General features: G+C 51.9%; 1 protein-coding gene across 1 annotated transcript in view; it reads right to left on the bottom strand.

Annotated features, from left to right (window-relative positions):
* The window catches only part of CHRM3 (cholinergic receptor muscarinic 3), a 75,133-nt gene that overhangs the window by 4,602 nt on the left and 49,769 nt on the right, over window positions 1-20,762 (bottom strand). Inside the window, exon 2 of the mRNA XM_084868716.1 lies at window positions 10,997-11,119. The gene's annotated coding sequence lies outside the window, so the exon portion shown is untranslated. The remainder of the gene's footprint in view (window positions 1-10,996; window positions 11,120-20,762) is intronic.

Here is a 20,762-nt window from a genome sequence, read left to right as displayed (position 1 = left end):
CTCATGACGGAAGGGTTAATTGTTAGGTTTTCAATGCTCTGAAAAAATCTAGAAGACTGTGCTTTGGGATGGAGGACCACAAATGGTTCATTGAAGATGCTGCCACGTGATCTCACTTATATGTGGACTCCAATGAACAAAATTAACTGATGAGCCCTGGCTGGTGTGGCTCAGTGGATAGAGCGTCGGCCTGCGGCCTGAAGGGTCCCAGGTTCGATTCCGGTCAAGGGCTTGTACCTTGGTTGCGGGCACATCCCCAGTGGGGGGTGTACAGGAGGCAGCTGATGGATGTTTCTCTCTCATCGATGTTTCTAACTCTTTATCCCTCTCCCTTCCTCTCTGTAAAAAAATCATAAAACATATTAAAAAATAAAATATGCCAATAGGATCTCTGAATTTTGCTGCACAATAAATGCCCATATATGTATGTGTGTATATATATGTGTGTGTATATATATTTAAAAATAAAATATATTTTATTGATTTTTTACCGAGAGGAAGGGAGAGGGATAGAGAGCTAGAAACATCGATGAGAGAGAAGCATTGACCAGCTCCTCCTGCATATCCCTCCCCCACTGGGGATGTGCCCGCAACCAAGGCACATGCCCTTGACCAGAATCGAACCCGGGACCTTTCAGTCCGCAGACCGACGCTCTATCTACCGAGCCAAGCCGGTTTAGGCTAAATGCCCATATTTTATTTCTTGTAAAAATTAAAAAAAATGTATAAAATCGTTTCACATGACCCTCTTCCTAGTTTTCCGGGCGAGGAAGTGGAAAACCCCACGCCGCCAGGATTCACAGCTGTTGGATGACTGAGCTCGCAGGCAGCCGCTGCCCCTAAAATAGGAGCCGCTCCCGATGAAGGATGGAGCTGTGGGTCTCGTCTTCGAGCGACAATGCCACTTGAGTCATCCCCAGGCGCAAAGCCTCCTGGGACAGCCAAGCAAGCAAGCGAAATCAGAATGGCATTCAGCTCTCCCCTCCATTGATGGGCTGGCGTTGCTAAAAACAGCCCCGATCTTGCCCGAATTGTACACTAAGCAACTATGACTGCACAACGCATAGGAAACAGATGTTGATTAAAAAAAAAAAAAAACCACACACACCCCCACTTATCCATCATCCCTTTTTTATATAATCAGCTGAAATGAGCATCCAATCTCTTCCCCCCAAATTATTTGACGTCTACCCGTAAGCCCCAAAGTTTCCATGGTGAAAAGGGAATACTTTTTTTTAAAATTAAATATATTTTATTGATTTTTCTTACAGAGAGGAAGGGAGAGAGAGAGAGAGAGAGAGAGAGAGAGAGAGAGAGAGCTAGAAATGTCGATGAGAGAGAAACATCGACCAGCTGCCTCTTGCACACCCCCTACCGGGGATGTGCCCGCAACCAAGGTACATGCCTTTGACGGGAATCGAACCTGGGACCTTTCAGTCCGCAGACCGACGCTCTATCCACTGAGCCAAATAGGTCCCGGCCTTCTGGGGTATTTTTCATCATCTTGCCCATTAGAGCATTCGGTGAGCATTTTTTCCTTCTGTAACTGGAGGTGAGTAGTTTGATTGAATTTAGATAAAGTCTATTAGATTTTTATTGAGTTTATAACAAAAAAAAGAAAAAGAAATAGATGTCTAGTTGGAGTAACTTCTCCTTTATGGCTAGCTAAAATGTTCGGGTCTCTAATGGCGAGCCCTACAGTAGTGCCTAGAATATGATTTTTGTTACAGGCCTTTCAAGAAATGGCATTTTCTGAAATTTACTTCAAAGATGACACGAACACCGCCATGGATGTCGGAAAGAGAATGAACAAGGAGACAGAGCACACCTATTCTAGCAACAGGAGGCCAGGCCCAGGAAATGTCTCTTAAATCATAGCTTTTAAAAATGTTATGATATTCATTTAAAAAAAAAAAGCTGAGCCTCAGATACATATATCAAGATACAATTTCTTCCTCAACAGTTAACATTTTAGTAGTGTGTACTTAAACAAGGTTCCTGCCCCTCGTCCTTTATGGACAAATTACCTCCTGCCGAACCTTTATTCTGGAAGATCAATGCAAATTCAAGATCCATTTTGGTGAAGACAACGTTCAGAAGCGATCTTTCTTCAGAAAAGCAAAAGAGAAAGTTAAAAAGGGTAAGCGAGGCTCCATCTGGAAGTGTATGCCTTACAGCAATACATGAATATTCATGCTTGAAGTGGTTTTTGGCATATGTCTGTAAAACTGGTCAGACGTCATAATTTGAGCCCTGTCCGGTTTGGCTCAGTGGACTGGAGGGTCCCAGGTTCGATTCCGGCCAAGGGCACATGCCCAGTTTGCGGGCTGGATCCCCAGCAGGGAGCATGCAGGAGGCAGCCATCTATAATTCTCTCTCATCATTGAATGTTTCTATCTCTCCCTCTCTCTTCCTCTCTGAAGTCAATAAAAATACATGGAAAAAGAAGAAGTCATAATTTGATATGCAAGAACGAAGCTTTTTACTGTTTTGTTATTGTTACCACCTTTTCCCTCTAAAGCCTCTGCAGGCAAAATTGTTTCAGAAATAAAAAGTGTGCCTGCAACCCGGACATGTGCCCTTGACCGGAATCGAACCCAGGACCCTTTAGTCCGCAGGCTGAGCTCTATCCACTGAGCCAAACTGGCCAGGGCCAAAAACCTGGACTGTTTTCAATCCACAGTTGTGAGTCCTCGGATGCAGAGTGCCAGCTGTATGCACCGATTGAGGGCCATTTCATAGAGAGGACGTGGGCATCGTAGGTTTCGGTGTCTGTGGGGGCCTAGACCCCAACCCTTGAGGGTAGAAACCAGTGTTTTCCTTTTCTTCCTTTAAAAAAAAAATATTTTATTGATTTTTTTACAGAGAGGAAGGGAGAAGGATAGAGAGTTAGAAACATCGATCACCTCCCTGGAGATGTGCCCATAAACAAGGTTCATGCCCTTGACCGGAATCGAACCTGGGACCCTCCCGTCGGCAGATCGACGCTCTATCCACTGAGCCACACTGGTTTCGGCTCTTTTCTTTTTTAAATTGATTTCAGAGAGGAAGGGAGAGGGAGAAGAGAGATAGAACCACCAATGAGGAGAGAGAATCATGGATCGGCTGCTTCCTGCACGCCCCCTACTGGGGATCGAGCCCGCAACCTGGACATGTGTCCCTGACCGGAATCGAACCTGGGACCCTTCAGTCTGCAGGCTGACGCTCTACCCACTGAGCCACACCGGCTAGGGCGGGAGCTAGGTATTTATTGGGCATTTCAACGACTTGTGTATTCCCTGGTGGTCGGGCATGTGCACATCTCGCCCTCCCCCAGGGTTCCTGATGTGGGTGGCCCGGCAGGAAGGGAAATCAGGGGTTGTGCTCCCACCCCACTCACGTTCCGCCCGAAGACACGGAAATGCAAGGCCTTTGGTTCCAAGGCCCTCTCCCAGCGGCGGGAGCTGAGCGGCAGCCCATTTGCATATAGATAGAAAGCAACCCTCCAGCCGCCGCGCACTGGCTCTTAATCAAGGAGCAAAGAAACCTCAAAAACCCACAACAATTCACCGTTGACTGAACGTGAGCAGGAAGCAAGGGTGGGAGCAGGGTGGGGGTACCCCGGGCCATCTCACCGCTCGGGAATCTGCTGTCCAGCGGCCTGGATGTGGGGCTGAACTCAGAGACACCGGGGAACAAGGCGACGGATACAGAAGGAACCAGAAGCAAGAGCCTCTTTTTTTTTTTTTTTTTTTTAAATGAATTTATTTTATTTTTTTAAATATATTTTTTATTGATTTTTTTACAGAGAGGAAGGAAGAGAGAGAGAGAGCTAGAAACGTCGATAAGAGAGAAACACCGACCAGCTGCCTCTTGCACACCCCCTACCGGGGATGTGCCCGCAACCAACGTACATGCACCTGACCGGAATCGAACCTGGGACCTTTCAGTCCGCAGACCGATGCTCTATCCACTGAGCCACACCGGCTTCGGCAGCAAGAGCCTCTTGTGAGTTCCGCCAGGGAGAGGTCCCCTAGGCCAGTGGTCGGCAAACTGTGGCTCTCGAGCCACCTGTGGCTCTTTGGCCCCTTGAGTGTGGCTCTTCCACAAAACACCACGGCCTGGGTGAGTCTATGTTGAAGAAGTGGCGTTAGAAGAAGTTTAAGTTTAAACAATGTGGCTCTCCAAAGACATGCCAATCGTTGTGCTGTTGATATTTGGCTCCGTGGACTCAGGAGTCCCGCCCCTGCCTGACCGTGCACCAGTGGGGTCCTTCAGCCCGGCCTGTGCCCTCTCGCAATCCAGGACTCCTTGGGGGTTGTCGGAGAGCCAGTTTCAGCCGGATTCCGCAGGCCACTCCCCTTGGGAAGGCGCCAGACACAGGGCTCATGGCTGGCGGGCACAGTGGGGCCTGCATGAGCAGGTGGCAGGTAGGAGCTGCAGATGGCATTGGACTTCGGGTTTTGGGCTGCTCCCTGCAGACCCCCCAGAGGGACCCCACCCGTGCACGAATTCATGCACCAGGCCTCTAGTGTGTGTGTGTGTGTGTGTGTATATATATATATATATATATATATATATATATATATATATATATTTTCTTTTCTTTTTCTTCTGATATCAGAGAGGAAGGGAGGGTGAAGAGATAGAAACATCAACGAGAGAATCATGGATTGGCTGCCTTCTGCACGCCCCCTTCTGGGGAAGCTGAACAGTTAACACATGCTGAAACTGGTATGGCTCAGTGGATAGAGCGTCGGCCTTGTGTACTGAAGGGTCCCGGGTTCGATTCCGGTCAAGGGCGCGTACCTTGGTTGCGGGCACATCCCCAGTAGGGGGTGTGCAAGAGGCAGCTGATCGATGATTCTCTCTCATCGATATTTCTAGCTCTCTCTTCCTCTCTATAAAAAATCAAAAAAATATATTTAAAAAAACGAGTTAACACACAACAGGGAAACAGGAAGATCAAAGACGGACCGAGGTCGGCCAGAGAACATTCCCCTTGAACCTCTGAAGCCGACACATGCCTAGGAAGGCAGAGAAAAAACGCTTTGTCTGGCCCGAAGAATGTTATTTAAATCCCAGGCTCATTCATGCTAAACAGAGGGACATTTTCCATTCACATCTCCAAAGCTCTCTTCTCCTGGGAGATCCTCTACCCCCTCCCCCTGCATCCCGACGGACGGGCATCATGCCCACAGCGGAGCAGGATGCGTGCCGAAGGTGGTCGCTGCCGACAGGATGATGTCCAAACATTGGCAGGTCAGTGCCAAGCAAGGCCATCTTTAGGATCGGGCCCACCTATAGACCCTATTCTCTCAACGAAACAATAAAACCCACCGATGGAGGGCCAGGAGGATAATTATTATTATTTTTTTTAAATTTAAAAAATTAAAAAAATATATATTTTATTGATTTTTTACAGAGAGGAAGGGAAAGGGATAAAGAGTTAGAAACATCAATGAGAAAGAATCATCGATCAGCTGCCTCTTGCACACCCCCCATTGGGGATGTGCCCGCAACCAAGGTACATGCCCTTGACCGGAATCGAACCTGGGACCCTTGAGTCCAGGCCGACGCTCTATCCACTGAGCCACACTGGCTTCGGCAGGAGGATAATTATTGACAAGGGAGCTGGAGCAACACGTCTTTTCCCCGAAGAAGTAAAAACAGGAACTGGGCTTCTAAGGATTAAAAAGTCACGTGGTTTCCCACCCAAAGAAACAAGATTTGATTCTTTCCTTGTGTTTACATTGTGGTAGCGGCTGGCTGAGACCCGCAGGAGAATGTGTCTGTGGAAGCCTCCTCTCCTCTGGACGCAGGCCTCCAACCCGAAGCTCAAAGAGAGAAACTGTTATCGCCCCAGCTGGGTCTGCCCAGTGGTTAGAGCGTCGGCCATGCGGACTGGGGAGTCCCGGGTTCGATCCCGGGTTGCGGGCTCCATCCCCAGGAGGGGGCGTGCAGGAGGCGGCCGATCCATGGTTTCTCTCTCCTCATGGATGTGTCTATCTCTCTCCCTCTTCTTTCCTCTCTGAAATAAAATAATAATAATAATAAAAAGAAATATCTTTAGCCCTGACCGGTTTGGCTCGGTGGATAGAGCGTCGGCCTGCGGACTGAAGGGTCCCGGGTTCGATCCCGGTCAGGGGCATGGACCTTGGTTGCGGGCACATCCCCCAGTGTGGGGTGTGCAGGAGGTGGCTGATGGATGTTTCTCTCTCATCGATGTTTCTGACTCTCTATCCCTCCCTCTTCCTCTCTGTAAAAAAATCAATAAAATATATTTAAAAATAAAATTAAAAAAAAAAGAAACCGTATGAACGGGATTTTCAAGGCCATTCCCATCAGGGACCACGCAGAGCTCATGCTGCTGGGAACATTCCCTGACACAGGAGCTGTCTCATGGCCGTGACAGACGCCACCCTCCAGCAGAACACATGCCTCTTATGGGTTCTGTCTGTGAATTCTTTAATATCTTTGTCTTGAAAAAAAACAAATAACGAAAGTACATCGAATTTGCCAGATGCCTTGTATTTCTCATTCCCCCACTGTTTTCTCTTCCCTGGCCCAAAATGCCTGCCCTCCACAATGGAACGAGCAAGACATGAATATGTGTCTCTGGCCGAAACTTGGTTTGGCTCAGTGGATAGAGGTCCCAAGTTTGATTCCGGACAAGGGCATGTACGTTGGTTGCAAGCACATCCCCAGTGGGGTGTGCAGGAGGCAGCTGGTCGATGCTTCTCTCTCATCAATGTTTCTGACTCTCTATTCCCCTCCCTTTCTCTCTGTAAAAAAAACCCAAATCAATAAAATATTAAAAAAAAAATAAAAAAGGACAGAATTTCGGCGGAAGCCAGCCTCTGAACTCATAAACCTCTGAATAGCCCAGTCCCCCCACTTTTTATTTTTTTATTTTTTATTTAAAAAAAATATTTTTATTGATTAGAGAGGAAGGGGAAGGGAGAGAGAGATAGAAACATCCACGATGAGAATCATTGATCAGCTGCCTCCTGCACACCCCCTATTGGGGATGGAGTCCGCAACCCGGGCCTGTGCCCTTGACCGGAACCGAACCCAGGACACTTCTTTTTTTTTTTTTTTTTTTTTTTATATATATATATATATTTTATTGATTTTGTACAGAGAGGAAGGGAGAGAGATAGAGAGTTAGAAACATCGATGAGAGAAAGTCATCGATCAGCTGCCTCTTGCACACCCCCTACTGGGGATATGCCCGCAACCAAGGCACATGCCCTTGACCGGAATCGAACCCGGGACCCTTCAGTCCCCAAGCCGACGCTCTATCCATTGAGCCAAACCGGTCTCGGCCCAGGACACTTCTGTCCACAGGCTGGCGCTCAATCCACTGAGCCAAACCGGTGAGGGCCAGTTCCCCACTCTTATCCGTGGGAAAATGAACACACACTCACACACACAGATTAGGTATCAAACGGCTGACGTTAATGCAAACGAAAGTTCCAGAAGTTCCAGAGCCGATTCTCAGTCACCACGCCTCTGGGGCTCGGGTCTGAGAGCCGGCCTGTCATGGACACATCCCTTTTCGTCAGGGGACGGCCCCGCGGTGACTCTGACACAAACTACAGGGCAGCCCAAGGGAAGAGGCCAAAGGCAGGCTCATTCCAGGTGTGTCTGCGATTCGAGGTGGTTTTCCCCCTCACTGCGCTGGCCCGCCGGTCCTGCCCCCTGGCCCAACTCCCAGCTGAACTCCAGGTCAAGCTCCCAATCGAGGGGACAATTTGCATATTAGAATATTAATTTTTTCCATATTAATTTGCATATTAGCCTTTTATTACAGAGGATGGGCCTTGAGGCAAGCAATAGAGTCTGGAAGAGTGAGGGATTGGGAACAGCTGTGACTGTGATGGGCATGGAGGGGACTGAGGGGCCTGTTCTGTATGTGAAGGGTCCTGGGTTCGATTAGGACACATACCCTGGTTGCGGGCTCGATCCCCAGAAGAGGGCATGCAGAAGGCAGCCAATCAATGAATGGTTCTCTCTCCTCAATGATGTTTCTCTCTCTCTCTCTCTCCCTCTCTCTCTCTCTCCTCTCTCCCTTTCCTTTCATCTCTGGAATCCATAAAAATATACTTAAACAAATAAGAATCCTCTCTACTAAAAGAGAAACATGCAAATTGACCATACCTTCGCTATACCCACAAGCCACGCCCACCAGCCAATCAGGGTGAGTATGCAAATTAACCCAACCAAGATGGCAGTTACTTTGCATATCCAGGCCAGAGCGAAGACTGAAGACAGTGTGGAAAGAAGCCAAGCACTGCAGAAGGGAGCCAAGATGCAGAGAAGCAGGCGGGGCTGGGAGAAGGGAGAGAAGCAGGCGGGGCTGGGAGAAGGGAGAGAAGCAGGCGGGGCAGGGAGAAGGGAGAGAAGCAGGCGGGGCTGGGAGAAGGGAGAGAAGCAGGCAGAGCAGTGGAGACCACAGCAGGAAGCACTATGGCAGGAATCTTCCTGCAAGGGGCCTCTAGGAGAAAAATAATAATAAAAAAAAAATAATAATAACCCTGCCCAAGCCTCTTCCTCTTCTAACACTGGGATGTGTGGCACTGACCGAGAGCACGTGCGTGTGTGCGTGTGTGTGTGTGTGTGTGTGTGTGTGTATACACACCATCCGGGCATCCTTGCACCTGCTCACGCATGCTCACTCTGCTGCCCATGGCTGCCCTGCCTCACCTTCCCAGCCGAGCCCGCCCGCTGTCCACCCACAGGACCTGCTTCCTCCTCCCACGCCATTTCAATGGCTGTGCCAGGAGAAACACCCCCTGCCCCTGTCCCTGCCTTCTGCCCCCTGCCCCTGTCCCTGCCCCCTGCCCCCTGCCCCTGACCCCTGTCCCCTTTCCCCTACCCCCTGCCCCCTGCCCTTGTTCCCTATCCCCTGCCCCCTGCCCCCTGCCCTTGTTCCCTATCCCCTGTCCCCTGCCCCCGGCCCCTGGCCCCCTGCCCCCTGCCCCCTGCCCCCTGCCCAGGTCTCACATCAGCAGACACTCTCCTGAGCCTTTCGCTGGGGTTGTGATCTCCCAGGAGGGAGCCCATCTGAGGAGGCTGGGAAACACACCGCTGTCAGACACAAACGAGGGGCCGATGGGAAACACGGAAACGCCGACGGCAGCGTTTCTGGGGCCGCCGAGGCCGCGGTTCTGGCCGTCCTCACGCCCCCCGCTTCTCCTCGCTCAGCAGATCCTCTACCGATCCTACTGCACGGCCCGTTCGGAGACACCCGATCGATCGGCGCAAGCTGTAGGCCATGCTGTGTTTTTTTTTTTTTCTCCAGGAGAGACGGCTGCAGATCTTTCCCGTGCGTGTGTGTGTGTGTGTGTGTGTGTGTGAGTGTGTGTGTGTGAGAGCGTGTGTATGTGTGTGTGCGAGCGTGTGTGTATGTGTGTGAGAGTGTGTGTGTGAGTGTGTATGTGTATGTGTGTGCGCGCGCGTGTGTATGAGTGTGTGAGAGCGTGTGTATGTGAGAGCGTGTGTATGTGTGTGTGTATGTGTGTGTGCGAGCGTGTGTGTATGTGTGTGAGAGTGTGTGTGTGAGAGTGTGTATGTGTATGTGTGTGTGCGCGCACGTGTGTGTATGAGTGTGTGTGAGTGTGTATGTGTGTGCGTGCGTGTGTGTGTGTATGTGTGTGCGTGTGTGCCACTTTCCTAGTAACTATCTGCATAACTTTATTGTACGTTTTCTCGTTAACAGTGCTTTGCACAAAGTTATACCGTTGGAAGCCGGTGAGATGTCACAGAGGCAGCTGAGCTACCCGGGTGGCCGCTTGTAGCTGACAGGAAGCCAGGGCCTCACATGATTATTTTCTATTCTTTTAAAAAATATATATATTTTATTGATTGATTTTTTTTTTACAGAGAGGAAGGGAGAGGGATAGAGAGCCAGAAACATCGACCAGCTGCCTTCTGCACACCCCCTACTGGGGATATGCCCACAACCAAAGTACATGCCCTTCACCGGAATCGAACCCGGGACCTTTTAGTCCGCAGGCCGACGCTCTATCCACTGAGCCACACCGGTTTTGGCAAAATTCTCTTCTTACAACACATCTGAACACGACAGGACTGCAGGCCCCCAAACACCCAGGCAGGTTCCAAGCCTCTAAGCGCCGAGATGCCACACAGGGCACCCCCCCCCCCCCAGTCACTGCTCCCCAGAAGCCCCCTTCCCACGAACTCACCTGCAGCATCCCTGACCCGCAAGCGGGTTCTCCTCTCTCCTCCCACCACAGCGCGTTTCTCCACTTCCCACCGACTCTACGAGGCCCGGCCCAACGCCCCCGTGGCACCCCGGTCTGTCTGCGCCCCGCGGTACCCGGTCTGTCTGCGCCCCGCGGTGCCCGGTCTGTCTGCGCCCCGCGGTACCCGGTCTGTCTGCGCCCCGCGGTGCCCGGTCTGTCTGCGCCCCCCCCCACCCCCCCGGTCTGTCTGCGCCCCCGGTCTGTCTGCGCCCCCAGTCTGTCTGCGCCCCGCGGTGCCCGGTCTGTCTGCGCCCCGCGGTACCCGGTCTGTCTGCGCCCCGCGGTGCCCGGTCTGTCTGCGCCCCCCCCCACCCCCCCGGTCTGTCTGCGCCCCCGGTCTGTCTGCGCCCCCAGTCTGTCTGCACCCCCCGGTCTGTCTGCGCCCCGCGGTGCCCGGTCTGTCTGCACCCCCCGGTCTGTCTGCACCCCCCGGTCTGTCTGCACCCCCCGGTCTGTCTGCGCCCCGCGGTACCCGGTCTGTCTGCGCCCCGCGGTGCCCGGTCTGTCTGCGCCCCCCCCCACCCCCCCGGTCTGTCTGCGCCCCCGGTCTGTCTGCGCCCCCAGTCTGTCTGCACCCCCCGGTCTGTCTGCACCCCCCGGTCTGTCTGCGCCCCGCGGTGCCCGGTCTGTCTGCACCCCCCGGTCTGTCTGCACCCCCCGGTCTGTCTGCGCCCCGCGGTGCCCGGTCTGTCTGCACCCCCCGGTCTGTCTGCGCCCCTCGGCACCCCGGTCTGTCGGCACTGTACCTCGGGCTTCTCTGCGCCAGGAGCCGAGTGTGGAGGTGTGATCAGGCCCGGGAGGGCACCGCCGCATGGTCCAGCCCGCCGGGAAGAGCAGAGACCGCGGCTCCGGGCGAGGCTCCGGGGGTTCTGAAAGCACAAGTGCACGCTGAATGGAGTTTTCTGTCTCTACGCATGTTACAAAACATCATGTGTCTTATTTTATTTTATTTTATTATTTTTAAAATATATTTTTTAATTGATTTTTTTACAGTGAGGAAGAGAGAGGGATAGAGAGTTAGAAACATCGATGAGGGAGAACCATCGATCAGCTGCCTCCTGCACACCCCCCACTGGGGATGTGCCCGCAACCAAGGTCCATGCCCTTGCCCGGAATCGAACCTGGGACCCTTCAGTCCCCAGGCCGACGCTCTATCCACTGAGCCACACCGGTTTCGGCTGGTTTTTACTCTTTACAGAACCAAGGTTGGCATCATAAGCCTCTCCCGGTCCCCTCGGCCCGTCCCCTCACCCCCGAGGACAGCGGACCACATCCTTGAACCCTTAACCTCATGACTATTGAAATGTGTATCCGGCCACCTAGGTTTCTTCGGAATCACACGCTCGTAGGAAGTTACCTCTTTCCTGTGTATATCCTCACACCGCAAGTGAAACACACTATTTCCCTTTTGCTAAAATTACCTCTTTCCCTTTATGACCATTTTTCACCACGTACTGAGTTTTCCATGTCACAGGCATTACCCAATTAAGCCGAGATTACCAGAGGGCCACAGAGTCAGAGAACATGTAAACACGGGTCCTGTTCCGCCCCCTCCTCCCCCCTCCACTGGCCAGGGGGCCGGGTTCGGCTCCACCGGCTAACAGAGCCGAGAGCGAGGGCTCCTGGCTGGAAGGAAAGCTGCTGGATCTGAAGATGCTGCCGTCAGCTGGCGGGGCCAAGCACGTGGGGCAGCCTTCCACACACAGCCCTTGTGACTCCTAACCCCGAGCGCCCTGACATCGAACGAGGACTTTAAAAACGAGGCCATGTGATGACATCTGTGGTTTTCTTTATTTTATTAAAAAAATATTTTATTGATGTTTCACAGAGAGGAAGGGAGAGGGATAGAGAGTTGGAAACATCGATGAGAGAGAAACATCCGTCAGCTGCCTCCTGCACACCCCCCACTGGGGATGTGCCCGCAGCCAAGGTACATGCCCTTGGCCGGAATCGAACCTGGGACCTCCCTCAGTCCGCAGGCCGACGCTCTATCCACTGAGCCACACTGGTTGGGGCCATTTGTGGTTTTCTTGTTTCTCAGTGTTTAAGAGACGAGGATTTGAGCAGAAGGAAGCGAAGGGGGTCCCAGGCACACGACGGGGAATGAAGGGAAGAAGCAGGGAGGACACCTGGGACAGTACGGAATGCCTGTGCTGTCTCCATGGCGATGACGAAAGCATGCCTGTGTATGCAAATTATCCTGCCATCTTTGTTGGGTTAATTTGCATACCCACTCTCCTGATTGGCTGGTGGGCATTGCGAAGGCATGGTCCATTTGCATCTTTCTCTTCCATTCATGTAGATTAACTAGAGTTCACATTGTATTGATTTTAGAGAAAGGAGAAGGTTAGAGAGAGAGAGAGAGAGAGAGAGAAACATGGATTAACTGCCTCCAGTACACACCCCAACTGGGGACCAAACCCGATCTGGGCACTTGCCATGACCAGGAATCGAACCGGCAACCTTTTGGTGCATGGGTCAACGCTCAATCACTGAGCCGTGCTGGCCAGGCCGGTAACCCCACATTTGAGGCTAGCTCTCAGAATTGCAGGTATTTATACACACCAGCTCTTCTTGTTTATGGCTCCCATTTCCAGCATTTGTCTTTGTTTAAGGATACCCATTCGCTTTATTAAATTTATTTCACTGCCAGTTTGATTTTTTTCCCCCCTCCAGGATGATAAGATAAACGATGCTGAATGTACTGACTGCTTGGTCATCTTTCTACCGCGGCTCCATCCTTCTTCTACCCAATAAAAATAGATAAAAGCCAGAAAGAAGGCTCTTTTTTACAAAGCCACCTTCTGTGTGTAAGAAAGATGTCAGTTCTCAGGCCCCGGTCTGGAACCAGCACATCAAAAAGGTTCGACTCCTGGTCCTTTCTGACCCAAAACTCTGTTCAGCTCACTTCTGTCAAATGTCACCGGCTTTCCAAATGAAGTCTGCCTGGCTTCCTACTGTCTGTTGCCATAAACAATTAGCATCGCAAAGGCCATAACGAGAAGATAATACAGCATTAACCTGACCTGACCCCGGACGGGACTGTTGTCATAGCGACGAGGACCCGACAGCGAGCTGGTCCAGGGGCCACGGCCGAGGCCTGATTGATGCCCGGGGGCGGGGAGGGCCTCGGGGAGAGGGAACACCCTGCCTGGCCCGTCGTCTCCTTGTTAAAACAAGGGTGGGGGTGTGTGCAGGGATATCTGGGTCCCTTTCATGTCCAGACTATTCTCAGTCTACGATTCCAGCTGGGCCTCGGGTTTGCTCTCTGGAACACTCCGATCTGTAGCGCATGGCCACGGCGGAGAAGAGCTTGCAGAATAGAATAGTTCTCCTCGGTGGTGGTCTGAAGTCTGAAGCTCTAACCACTGAGCAAACCCAGCCAGGGCCAGGCTGCGGAAGCTGGTGAATATTCGGCTGAAACCCTCCCCCTAAGAGTCTCTCTCCTGCACACAGAGAGAAAAACCCCTCAAGCCGGCCCTAACCGGAGTGTCTCAGTGGATAGAGCATTGGCCTGCAGACTGAAGGGTCGCAGGTTCGATTCCAGTCAAGGGCATGTACCTTGGTTGCAGGCACATCCCCGGAAGCAGGCGTGCAAGAGGCAGCTGATGGATGTTTCTCTCTCACTGATGTATCTCTCTATCCCCTCCCTTTCTCTCTGTAAAAAAAAAAAAATCAATAAAATATATTTTAAAAAATTCCTTAAAACTAAGGGAACCAGCGGGGGAATTCTCGGGGTCCCCGCCCAGCTCCTTTAGGACATGAGCTTTTATTTTCTCCTAAACTGGAAGGGTCCCCCTGAGACGTGCAACCGATAATCCTGCCGTCAGCCAGCTATCAGTGCTAACAGGAGAGGAGGCAGAGGAAGGCCAGACCTGCCACGCATGCCCATCTGGGCGGCTCCCCCGGGAAGCTGCCAGCTCCTTCCCCAGGGAGCCAGCCGTCCCTCCCCTGCGATCCCCGGGGAAGGGACGGGACGGAGGGGAGGTGGAGGCTGCACAGGGAGGTCGGGGGGACCTGGGGGAGGTGCTACTGCCCATCAGTCATTCCTGGGAGCAGAGATCCTGGCCTGGAGCTGGTAGGGCCACTGCAGGTGCCTGAAACCTCGGTGTTAAAATCTCTGGACGAAGGAATTCTCTTGCTCTGGTTCCTCCCTCTCTCTCTCTCTCTCTCTCTCTCTCTCTCTCTCTCTCTCTTTAAAAAAAATATATTTTATTGATTTTTTACAGAGAGAAAGGGAGAGGGAGAGAGAGTTGGAAACATCAATGAGAGAGAATCATCGACCAGCTGCCTCCTGCACACCCCCCACTGGGGATGTGCCCGCAACCAAGGCACATGCCCTTGACCGGAATCGAACCTGGGACCCTTCAGTCCAAAGGCTGATGCTCTATCCACAGAGCCAAACTGGTTTTGGCTCGTCCTATACATTGGATGCTCACAGAGAAGGCCCTTCCTGATAAAAACAAGGTTTTCCTGTTACTGAAATCAAACACAACCGTTTCCGACACACACAGCCAGCCGGGGGCTGCCTCCCTGGCTGAGGCGGGGAACCCGTCAGCCTGCGGGGTCCCAGCCCCCGCTCCTGGGGCGGGGGTAGGGGGGAGGCGGGCAGGTTAAAGCAGAGCAGATTCCCTCTGAACACTGAGAGGCTCGAGTGCCCCAGATTATCCAACCGGGTATGGAAGCACAGAGAAGGACGCGCTTTGAATCCAGCTTTCAGAGAACAAAGGAAGGAAACATCTCATTAGAATTCAAGAGCGTTGCACTTGGGGAAAGTAGGGAACTTCCTGTGAAATGTCCCTGGAACAGAAAAGCCCCTTAAATCCGACCCCTAATCCCGCGAAGCCAGGGCAGGGTTTGGGCCTGAACGCCCTCCCAAGGTGCTGAGGACCTAAAGTGGTCCCTGAAGTGGGCATGCCCCCCTCCGGCAGACAGCCTGTCACAGAAACCCTCCCTCCGCTTCTTCCCTCTGCAGACGCCGAGGAGGAGTCTGCAGCCTTGGATTTGAGGCTTTTCATTCTCCCTGGCCTCTGGCTGGGGCTGACCCAGGATCCCAGCTCGTGCAAGGATACGGCATAGCCCTCACGGAGCCGGCCTTCTGACCTGTGCTCTGTGTGTGGATGGACTGAAGGGTCCCGGGTTCGATTCCGGTCAAGGGCATGGACCTTGGTTGCGGGCACATCCCCGGTAGGGGGTGTGCAGGAGGCAGCTGGTCGATGTTTCTCTCTCATCGATGTTTCTAAGTCTCTATCCCTCTCTCTTCCTCTCTATAAAAAATCAATAAAATATATTAAAAAGAAAAAAAGAAATGTCAATCATTGGGCTGTTGATAGTTGGCTCTGTGGACTGATGAGTTTGCCGACCGCTGCCCCAGGACCCTCTCCTCGTTGGGGGGTTTTGGGAAGGGTTTTCTGAGCGAGCGATCAGGCCACACGAACCCAAGTGGCAGAAAGCAGCATGCTCTTGGGCACGCGGCCAGCTCTGCCCGGAGACACGGCCCAGGTCCCCCCGCGGGCCGGGGCTCAGCTGCAGAAGCCGGGACACAATATGCGAAAAGAGATCAGGCGTGTCTTCAGGGTGCGGGGCAGAGGGGACTTGAGCAAAGCACGGCCACCGGGCAGCGCGCCGGCCCTGAGCGGTGCGCGGGGGACTGGGGTCGATGGCACTTGAGACGTTTGAACACCTGCCCCCGTGGTCTGCTCTGTCCTGTCCTTTCTTTAAATGATCCGTAGCGACAATCCCCACGGGAACATGGCCATGCTTCCCAGGAATATAATAACCTTTTAACATCACCTTGGAGTCCGTGGTTGGACTCCAGTTCCGTGACTTGCCCAGAACGTCTGTGAGACACTGGTGTGGTGCAAAGCGATCATCACACACAGTGGGTCTGCCCATGACCACGGTGACAAAGGACAAAAGAAAAAGCATTTAACAGGCATTTCGTCATTAAGACGTGGCTAAAAATCGCACTACGTAACATCCTATGTAATAAAGAGGCAATATGCAAATCGACAGTCACTCCAACATGCAAGATGGCCGCCTCCATGTGGACACAAGATGGCCAGCAGGAGAGGGCAGTTGGGGGCAATCAGGCCTGAAAGGGAGGGCAGTTGAGAGCAATCAGGCCTGCAGGGGAGGGCAGTTGGGGGTGGGGGAGACCAGGCCTGCAGAGGAGAGAAGTTAGGGGTTACCAGGCCTGCAGGGGAAGGCAGTTAGGGGCAATCAGGCAGGCAGGCGAGCAGTTGGGAGCCAGCAGTCCTGAATTGTGAGAGGGATTCCATATTGGAGAGGGTGCAGACTTGGCTGAGAGACCCCCCTCCCCCGTGCACGAATTTCGTACACTGGGCCTCTAGTACTAACATAAGTATGTGCAGGCGACAAGCCATCAAGAGTAGATTCAGGCGCACCATTTTCAGAGCTACTTAGTGGAGGTGGCATGTATGTGGAAAATGTAAATAAGAAGTCAAATATATACTTAACTAGAGGCCCAGTACATGAAATTTGTGCATGGGTAGGGTCCCTAGGCCTGGCCGGTGGTCAGGGCCGATTGGGGCTTCCTCCCCCCAGCTGCCAGCTGCCAGCCAGGGCCTTCCTTCATTCCGAGCTGCCCTTTGGTGGTCAGCGCACATCATAGCGAGCGGTCGAACTACCCGTCGGTCGAACTCCCGAGGGGACAACAGCATATTAGCCTTTTGTTACATAGGATTATATAGGCCTGCCCAGAAGTTAGCTTTAGGGGAAAACATCCCTGCAAAGAACCAACAACAATGAGCTATTTAAAAAATACCCTGCAGCCGAAACCGGTTTGGCTCAGTGGATAGAGCGTCGGTCTGAGGACTGAAAGGTCCCGGGTTCGATTCCGGTCAGGGGCATGTACGTTGGTTGCGGGCACATCCCCGGTGGGGGGGTGTGCAAGAGGCAGCTGGTTGGTGTTTCTCTCTCATCGACGTTTCTAGCTCTCTCTCTCTCTCCCTTCCTCTCTGTAAAAAAATCAATAAAAATATATTAAAAAAAAGATACTCGGCAGAAGCAGCAGATCTATACGAGTGTAAGTGTTATATAAGCGTCTTTGCACATTTCCAGCCAGAGTGGACTTCCGGGGGAACTGAGGGAAGAGCAGATCTGCAAGTGCCCAACCCCGCAGTGTAAGCTGCAGCCGTTTTTGCAGGCGGCTTCACACGTCCCCTCACGGCGCTGCATTCTGTTTGGAGTTAAACAAAACGTCAACCGCTCCGTGCTGCCGCCAATATCCACTTTATTGGCATCGCCCGCTACGGCACGGAGATTGGAGACTCACCCTGGACCGGTTTCAGAAACGAAAACGAAGATGCTGTTTGAAGTCAGTACGATGAAGCAACACCCGTAGCCTTCTGTGTTAATCTGACAGCCACTAAGTTCAACCTCTGATAATGCATCCTCCAAAGTAATCCTTTATCCACCCAGCAAGACCTGTGGACACACCGATGGCCCCCTCTCTCCTGGGCACACGCAACCAAGACGGGGGGAGGGGGGGGTGGGCGGGAGGGGTGTGACGGGAGAGGGGGCGCTGTGGCTGGGGCAGGATTAACATGGGGATGGAGTTAAAAAACTCTTTTTTTTAAAAAAAATATATATTTTATTGATATTTTAGAGAGAGGAGGAAGGGAGAGAGATAGAGAGCTAGAAACGTCGATGAGAGAAACATCGACCAGCTGTCTCTTGCACACCCCCTACCGGGGATGTGCCCGCAACCAATGTACATGCCCTTGACCGGAATTGAACCCGGGACCTTTCAGTCCGCAGACTGACGCTCTACCACTGAGCCAAACCGGTTTCGGCAAGGAGTTAAAAAACTCTAACATTGTTATTATCCATCTTGTTATATACACCGAGTGGCCCGATGATGATGATGATGATGATGATCTCTGAACCCATCCTAATCTGGCCACTCCGCGTCTATCCTATAGAATAAAAGGCTAATATGCAGATTTTTTCTCCTGGACCATTTTTTGTGCACCGGGGCCACTAGTGGAATAATGATAATAATAATTAAAAAAAAATCAATGTTTATGTTAAATAATGGGACATTTCCAACATGCACAGACGCAGAGACAGTGTGATGAAGCCCATCATTGCCCAGGTTCAGATGCCGCCAACCCATGGCAACTGTATTTCCCCTAAATGCCCGCCTGCCCATCCTCCATCCATCCATACTTACGTGCCTACCCACGCCACGCTCACCAGCTGCCCGAGGTTCCTTGCTCGCTCGCTCGCTGAGAGTATCCTCTGGTTCTACCTCAGATGCTATTTTAGGGCTGATTTCTTCAAACCAGGGTCCACGCGAGGACCCCCCCCCCCGCTGCCTCCCTCCTCCTCTGGCCTTTGTTCTCTCGATGTCCGCGTCCCGCTTTCTCGCCTTCTCGGTTTGTTTTTCTGTCCTTCCCGCTAACGGTTCTGACAGCCGCGGACGGTTCCCTGCCCACATGCATGATTGCATGCGAGGCTTTTAAAAAAGCCGTTCGTTCTATTCTGAGTTTACCATTTCTCCCTCAGCTGTGAACTGGAATATTTTTTTTCCCCCCTAAAAAAATAGCATTTCCCTCACCCATGACTTGGCTCGGCGGGAGAAGCAGCGTGCAGAAGAAAAGCAGAAAAACAAGAGTCTTTGCCTTTGCCGACCAGTTTGCAGAATACCGAGGGAGGTCCTTGCATTCTGCAAAAGCTCCCAGTTTTCTTTTCTTTTCTTTTCTTTCTTTCTTTCTTTCTTTCTTTCTTTCTTTCTTTCTTTCTTTCTTTTTTTTTTTTTGTAATATATATATTTTTTAAATTGATTTTTTACAGAGAGGAAGAGAGAGGGATAGAGAGTTAGAAACATCAATGAGAGAGAATCATCGATCAGCTGATATACCCGCCACCAAGGTACATGCCCTTGACCAGAATCGAACCTGGGACCTTTCAGTCCACAGGCTGATGCTCTATCCACTGAGCCAAACTGGTTTAGGCAAAAGCTACCAGTTTTCGGAGTCGAATTACCAACCCTCAGAGCTGCAGCCCCGTCCCTCTGGCGGGTTGAAGCCCACCAGGTCGGCTCGGAGTCTCTGGCTCCCTCGCTGTTGGTGCCATGAGATACGCCAGGTTCAGCCAGAACGCTCCCTGCCCCGGCCTGGAGCCGTGGCTCCTAGCCCCGTGGTCGGCAAACTCATCCGTCCACAGAGCCAAACATCAACAGCACCACGATGGACATGTCTGTGGAGAGCCACATTTTTTAAACGTAAACTCCTTCGAACGCCACTTCTTCCACACAGACTCGCCCATGCCGTGGTGTTTTGTGGAAGAGCCACACTCCAGGGGCCCAAGAGCCGCCTGTGGCTCATGAGCCGCAGTTTGCCGACCCCGGCTAGACTCAGGTTCTTGTGAGATAGGATCAGAGTGTGAAGATGGTTAATAATGTACTTTTACTCCTATGTCCTAGAACCCCAGTCCTCTAATCTATGTTTTAAAGTGTAAAGCACAGGCACAGATAGGTAACTGCTGGTTATTTATTTATTTTTTCAGTTTTGGACCCTCATTTCTGGCCAAGCATCGAGGCCAGCAGTAAAGACTTTTAAATATTTTTTTTTTAAAAAAAAATATATTTTATTGATTTTTTTGTAGAGAAGAAGGGAGAGAGATAGAGAGCTAGAAACGTCGAGGAGAGAGGAACATCGACCAGCTGCCTCTTGCACACCCCCCTACAGGGGATGTGCCCGCAACCAACGTACATGCCCCTGACTGGAATCGAACCCGGGACCCTTCAGTCTGCAGGCCGATGCTCTACCACTGAGCCAAACCGGTTTCGGCTTACGTATTTTTTTTAAAAAAAATTGATTTCACAGAGGAAGGGAGAGGGAGAGAGAGATGGAAACATCAATGATGAGAGAGAATCATGGATCAGCTGCCGTCTGCACGTCCCCCACTGGGGATTGAACCCGCAACCCGGGCTCGTACGCTTGACCAGAATCGAACCCGGGACCCTCCAGTCCATAGGCCAACGCTCTATCCACCGAGCCAGACCAGTGAGGGTGAGATTTTTAAGTGTTTTTGAGGGAACAATCTAATGACTATTTATAGGTCACAAACAGTTGGCCAAAAAAAAAAAAGAGTATTTGAATGTAAACCAACACGAAGATGTCTTAAATGGTCTAGATGCCGCCACGTATTTAAGAAGAGATTTGTTCTGGAAAAGGCCCCCCATTTCTCCGTTCGGGCACATTCCCCGGATTCCGGCTCCCCTCACCCCCTCTCTCTTCTCACTCACACCGAGAGGACGCAGACAGCTCAGTCCATGCAGAGCCCACAAAGCTAATAACGGTGACAGAGTGCCACGGAGTTCTCCACGCACACACCCGGACCACCCTCTGGTGTCTTCCTCGGCCTCAGCCTTAGGGGAAGCGGGTTGAAAACAAAACGGTAGCCCTGGCTGGTGTGGCTCAGTGGGTAGAGTGTCGGCCCAAGAACCAAAGGGCTCATTTCGATGCCCAGTCCAGCGTGGTG

This window comes from Pipistrellus hanaki, assembly GCF_964339955.1.
Source record: "Pipistrellus hanaki genome assembly, chromosome: 20".
NCBI classification, from domain to species: domain Eukaryota; kingdom Metazoa; phylum Chordata; class Mammalia; order Chiroptera; family Vespertilionidae; genus Pipistrellus; species Pipistrellus hanaki.
The sequence above is the reverse complement of the archived record's forward strand: the minus strand, read 5'-3'. Positions and strand labels throughout refer to the sequence as shown.